The 6,770-nt window shown below is 41.6% G+C and overlaps 1 protein-coding gene across 2 annotated transcripts in view; it reads left to right on the top strand.

Annotated features, from left to right (window-relative positions):
- The first annotated feature begins 2,124 nt into the window (after window positions 1-2,124).
- LOC116052925 (thyroid hormone receptor alpha) overlaps window positions 2,125-6,770 on the top strand; it is a 106,818-nt gene continuing 102,172 nt past the window's right edge. Inside the window, exons 1-2 of one of the 2 annotated variants that reach the window (XM_031303768.2) lie at window positions 2,125-2,560; window positions 3,407-3,505. The gene's annotated coding sequence lies outside the window, so the exon portion shown is untranslated. The remainder of the gene's footprint in view (window positions 2,561-3,406; window positions 3,506-6,770) is intronic. The other variant, XM_031303767.2, reaches the window with a different exon arrangement.

Below are 6,770 nucleotides of genomic sequence, written 5' to 3'. Positions count from 1 at the left end.
GGAGGACATCAAGTTGCATGGTCGAAGGGAAGATTAAGTAACACAGGCCCTCACAGCCCAGGGAGGAGCAGAAACCAGCAAAGGGCACGGCCCTTGTTAACGTGGTTATGATGCAAAAACAAGCATGACACCTATTATCTTAACTGTGGCTTATGGTCAGGAGCCAAGACGAAGAAAATGTCCAGAAACATCCTTTGACACAGAAACTGACAAGGTCCCAGATCCAAGGGTTTAAATTCAATTCAGTTTCTTCCTCTCAGAGGGCCCCCAATGGTTGCCACATGTGCATCTCAGCCCTGGGCTAACACAGTGACAGACCGATTATCGGCCCGTTTTTCGGCAGTTTGCAGATTATCTGTATCAGCGTTTTATTTCCCTGACAACCGAAAAAGTTAATGATTTAAAAAATGGTCTACTTTGGGTCGGCTACAGCTCTGTGTCTGTCCCTCACCACTGAGTCTGACTTAATGTCCCGCACACAACACTCTCTGCCTATCTTTTACTGTGGATTATGTTGAACGTTTCTAATTTATTAAATGATTTCTTAAAGCATTTAAAACAAAGTTTTGTGTTGGTGTTTGTAACATTCCAAAATCTTAATTTTGACTTCAAGATTTTCATTTTCACTGTAAATGCATATCGGGTTCCAAATATCGGTTGTCGGCTTCATTAACTACTAATAATCGGTATCGGCCTTGAAAAACCAGTATCGGTCGATCCCTAGCTAACACTCCAACAAAACGCTCAGGGCTAGTTCTGATTTATCCAGGACTTACAAAAAGCTGTGAGATGACATTCCTTACTTACTTACTTGAAGACAGCCGAGGGTTATGGTCTGCACAACACTCAGAGTGTGTGACCTCCACCAGTGGTGTCGTCTAATGTATTTTAGCGGGTATACTGTACTATATAAATATATGGACCATAATGGACATATCAAAGTGGGGTGTCTGGGTGTCCTCCCCCAGGGAAAGACTTTATTTCCTGCATTCTGATACACTTTAATGCACCAATTTACGGTGGAAATACCTTTATTTAGCCTATGCGAAGGAAAACACAGATGGCAATTCAAAATATATCAAAAATATAATGGAAAGTATGTTGTTACGTGTCATTGCACATTTTTAAGTGGGTATATGGAAATCCTGGAGCTTTCTTAGTGGGTATCACGTAGACTACACCCACTGACCTCCACTTTACTTTGCTTGCTTCATTCCTGTCAAGTTACTTTCTGTAACTTGCTTTTCCTGTTTCTCACAAAGAAATGTCAACCAAAGTTCCTTTTCTTTTTATCTCATTGTTACCTAAGGCAGTTACACAGAAGTCCCCAGTAGCACATCTATTCAAGCACTTCCTATTTCCATTTCCGTTGCTCTACTGCACTACTTTTCAGAGGCAAATTGTGTACCATTTCACTTACATTCAGTTTACAGCCAACTAGTTATAGTAGACCTGTTGAAGTTTTTACACACAAAAGGATCAGCTTAAAACACGTACATGACATTTCATTTAATTGAAATTGTTCAAATTAAAATCAGCTTCACTTTGACCAACTACAATAGTACAATACTTAATATAATCCAACAGTAATGATACTAATAAGTACTTTTTGATACTTTGATACTCATGCACTGTAATCTTGAAGGTTTTCATTTAAATAAATATCTGTTAAGTCACTATCACTGAAGGAGGTGACACAATGGTGATTGAGCCCCTGATGAAAGTATTGCAATATTTATATATTTGCAGTATTATGAACTGGGTGTCTGCCTGACATTTCCTGGAAAATTAGAAAATGTTTCTACTTTGTAATGAAACTAAGCACACACTACTGAAAAGGTGACGCTCATGTATCAACAACAAGCCCCAAAACCAAACTCTCAGCACAGAAATACAAATTCTATATCAACCAGGACTGATATCTTAAAGATGGCCACTTTAAGTACAGTTGCATACTAAACTGTATGTCAATATGAATGTTTTTTTTTCTCCCACCACTGACAACCACTTATATTTCGCCTTTGAATGTTGCTGTGGAAACGAGTGAAATTCTTCCTCTGCTTTGCTGACATTCCCCTTTAATTCTCCAGGCTCTCGGGATTATGCAATCCCCCGCTGCAGTACTCCTCATGGGCCGGTAGAGGGCGGTGTGGAGCCTGGTAATAAATCACCTCTCTGCCGGGAGCTCCGCTTCTCCTGACCCGCATTCACCCGTACTGTACAGGCAGGGAGAGGGGGGGTGGGGGAGGAGGAAGACCGTCCACAGAAAGCTAATGAACGCTGTAGAGTTCCCTTGCAGACCGTGGCCATGGCTTTGGCAGTCCCTGACAGACACGGCGCTCCCGTCCCCCCACACCTGATAGCGGACTGAAAGCAGGCTAACACCGGCAGAGAAGCATTAACGCTAGCTAACCTTAACGTTACGCCGTTTGAGACGGGTAAGTTAACTAGCTGGACTCGCTTGTATTTCTACGTATTTGTTCTGCTTTTTCCTACTGTCCCGTGTTCACTGGCTTCATGTTAACGGTGGAGGCGGGTTCCTATCACAAGTCGAGCATTGGTGAGTGTGTCAATTTATTAGACTACAGCTAAAAACAAACAAACAGGGACGGCTTCTTTAAGGTTGCGGCGGTGCAACGTAAATGCTGCCCTCATGTCAACCTGGGCGCTACGCTGGCTGCGTGTACTGTACTGTACTGTACTTAACAGTAACGTTACTGCTTTAGCTACAAAGTTAAACTAAAGAAGCCCGGTCACTGTCCTGTAATGTTAGCTTTCTGTGTGCCTTTTGAGAAAGTATCGCTGCAGGTTGACCTGCATAAGTGCCATGGCATGTGCTTCCTTTTACCGTCTTTATATTGATGTACCTGGGTCAGGTAACGTCAGGACTCCAAAGTGTACGCTTAAGGTTGGGACTATGTGATCACTGCAACAAGAAACCTGTTCACTCTGCCCTATGTGACGGTGCAGTCTGCTCGCGTGAGATATGTTATTCAAGAGGAATCGTGAAGGAACCGAGAAAGGATTTTGTGCCAAGATATAGGCACTATATAGGCTTCTATGTATGTAACTTAATGTGTACTTATAGATGTGGTTATAGTTCACATTCCTTTGCTGTGACATACCCACAGTGCTTAACATTAGGTCTGTCAGTGCAAAAGTGTGCCAAAGTATGCTTGAAATGCTCCTGGACACTTGATATGAATCACGCATGCGTTCTAGGACAGCATGCAATATGAAATGTGGTTCACACACTCTATTGCTGCTCCTACATAATGAGGTGTGGTCTGTGATGTATTGAGTTACACGTAATACCAGGAGTCCTTGCATTGTGAGCGTGTGGCTAGTTTAAAGTTATGGTTAGGAGAAGAAATGTGTTAATAATGTTTTACATTTTTAATTCCAGGATGAGGACAACATCTTCTGTTTCATTGGTGGACCATCAGACGTGATTCTGTGACTCATCCTGGGCACAGAGCGGCTGTTGAAGACACCCTGGGCTAAGGTAGGTGACCAGGACAAACATCAGAGCAGTGTGCAGGGCTCGGGGTAGAGTGTGAGTAATTTCCCTCCACTTGGAATGTTTTCAGTGTTCGCCTAAAATGTCTACACAACACGCTAACAGTAAAGGTGCTTCTGCCTTGCAGTGTGCATCACGCACAATTTCACGTTTCATACGACCCGGTGTCCCTTCCGCGTTTTATTTGTGAGCGGATAATATTGCTTAACTGGAGGAGACGTGACATTTTTTAACGCGGCGTGGCTCATTTGCCATTCGTCTTTTTGTCTAAAATCTTCCAATCCGGTCAATAATTCATTCAACATGCACGTGATGTTTTCATGTAGAACATTTGCCGAGATGCAGAGACAGGAAGGAGAACTCTCTTATTAACACAACTGGGTGTAAAACAGGAATGACTATGGAACCAACAATAATATTTCCCTGGAGCGCAGAGGCCAGGCCTACTGCACATAAAACTACCCACAAAGCAACACCTTGTTTACAAGAGTTCCCTGCCAGTAACCCATTTTATGATTTTGGTAGCTGGTGGTTTGTATTGCTTTTAAGCCCTTCCAAAGATTTATTAGTCTTTATGAGTCCTTTCCTCAGACTTGTTTTCTTGAAGAAAAAAAAAAAGGCAATTTATCTGAGTGGACATTATTTTTTTTTTAAAACAGTTTTGTAAGCAATGACACAATACTTAATTAATCCTAAGAAGCGAAATAATGCTAAAGAAATGCAATTAATATCAGTTTAGCATTTGCCAACTGTCAGGATTTCATTAACATCATAGAAAACTGGGGGGGGAAAAAGTATTCCTATGCTGAATTGAATGACAAACCAAAGAGAAAGTCGATGTAAAAATTCTGCGTGTGTACATACAAAGCCATAATCTCCGCCCGCAGCCAGACGTGACCTCTTTTGACGTCCGTCCCTAACACCCCCCCTCCCCCTCCCCCTCCCCCTCCCCCTCCCCTCCATTTTCCCATCGCTCGTTGCTGCAAGGCATCCTGGTTTTCCGAAGGTTGAGGCTTAATGTATAGCGAGCGGGTGGAGGGGGGAGGGGGGGCGGAGCGGGGGAGAGACAGGAAGAAAACTAGTCTCTCGCCCCCTGCCTGCCTGCCTGCCTGCCTCTCAGTCTGAGAGAAATCAGTTACATAACAGCGGCTGTGGAGGCAGTCGCCGCTGTCCCAGTCCCCGAGGTCCCACGGCCCGCTTACATCACAGACATGTCGGAGGAGGGGCTTTGAGTCATCTGCCCATTTAGCCAGTTTTGGAGTTTGGACACTTAATTGGATTTGATGCGAGTGTCTACGTGTAACCCACATACTCTGGCTTCAGCTGTTTACTTAAAGCCTTTGTACCGTGTACGTGAAGGATTGATTCCCTAAAGATTGCTGCACTTTTCCAGATGCTGTGAAAATTTCCGATCTGGATTCATCCATATGTAGTATTTGGCCCCACCAACGTAGGGCTACAACTAATAATTGTTTTAATTACACGGTATTTCATTGATTGTTTTCTATTCTATTCTATTCTATCTAAAAAAAAAAGCAAGAAGTGATCGTCACAAGTTACCAAATCCGAAAGTGCTAAAAGTGCTAGATACTATTTCTATTGTTGGTTTCTTCAGGTTATGAATTGCTTATTGTTTTAGAATCTCATGTGTTGTGTACTGTATTGTGCGTACTGACCATATTGTAAAGGGTTGTGCTTCTTTTAAGGAGATGTGTAAGACCACATGACTTTCCCCCCTGCGGATAATGAAGTTTACTTTGACTTTTAGAAAACCCAAATGATTTAATTTACAGTGAAACGGCAACATCTCCTATTTTTAAATGACTTAAACAATTCATTTTGTGTTAATCAACTATATATATATATTTTTTTTTTTTTTCATGTTATTATGAGAACTTCTTGTTATTACTAGATACAAAATTATTCAGCTTTTATACACAATGTTGGTCTGTTGTTATAACAAGAAACTTCTATACATGCCTTGTATCATTTTTATTTTTTACTTAAGGTTTCTATTTTATTTTATTTACTTTGAATTATTTATTGTTTAATGTTTCTACTTATCTATACTTCTTTCCATCTATGCGCTTCTGCAAAACCTGAATATTCCCTCTGGGGCTCAATATAAGGCTTATCTAATCAAAAAAAGGCAAAAAAAAAAAGGATCAAGAGATGACATTTCAGCCCCGGCGAGACAAATTGACAATTGTACCGAGGCCAAAGCACTATTCATCCATATCCAGATATATGTGCAGGACTACTGGTACCTTATCTATCTTGGGCAACAGGCTTACTACACACCATTTCTCACATGGCAGTCAATCAAAGTAGTTTAATACATTTAAAAGTGTGAAATTACTTTAAGGGCCTTTTGACACCTATAGTTTGTTTACTTTGGTTTGGAATCAGTTGATGAGTTTGTAAACTTGGAGCGATTTCCCCCTTGGTTTGGTTTCACACCTGGAAAAATCCAAGCGTACTGAAATGCGTCATTATTGCACCTCCATGGTCAAACCAGCTCATTTCATTGAAATGATCAGACATTGTTTCGCGAGAGACGTTCCTACGTCTGCTCTGCTCGGCCGGCGTCTGTCTCCAACTTTAGCGGCAGCTGGTTTGCACACGGAGATGCGAGTGACGGGACGGCGAGCTTGACTGCTGTTTATTCCTGTGAGAGAAACACGGCAAGCTGCTACAGTTTGCTGCATCGCAGATTGCTCAGATCTCACACCTGACTACAGACGACATTAGCTCAGACTTGTGGAGTGTGTATATACAGCTGGTGCGGTTCGATGAGGGATCACGTTCTCACCGCAAACAAACGGCTCCAGAGTTTGTTTGAAAGCGTTCCCAGACCACCTCACCAAGCAGGTCTCGGTACGCTTGTTTGGTCCACTTTTGGTGCTGTAACAATTCAGAATTTTGCTGTACAGTTAATTGTCTCAGAAATAATTGCTATTAACTATATAATTGTCTCCCTTCTGTCAAATTTTAAAATATTTATGTATTACTTTTTTTTTTTATACAAAAATGTAAGTGTTTAATGAATCCCAGGATACATCTTTTGGTTCTATCACTTGTTATGTGACCCAGAACACGGGTACACAGCCTATGAAGTAAACTTATAGGACCAATTTACCACCAACAATTGCCAGTCATACGCCTTAAGACCTTAGCTAACGTCAGCAATTAATTGCGATTAAACAAAGAAGCCGCGATTACGTAAAAAAAAATGACAGTCAATTATGTT

Source organism: Sander lucioperca, chromosome 17 (genome assembly GCF_008315115.2).
Source record: "Sander lucioperca isolate FBNREF2018 chromosome 17, SLUC_FBN_1.2, whole genome shotgun sequence".
Classification (NCBI taxonomy): Eukaryota; Metazoa; Chordata; class Actinopteri; order Perciformes; family Percidae; genus Sander; species Sander lucioperca.
Note: the sequence above shows the minus strand (reverse complement) of the source record. Positions and strands in the feature narration are given on the sequence as shown.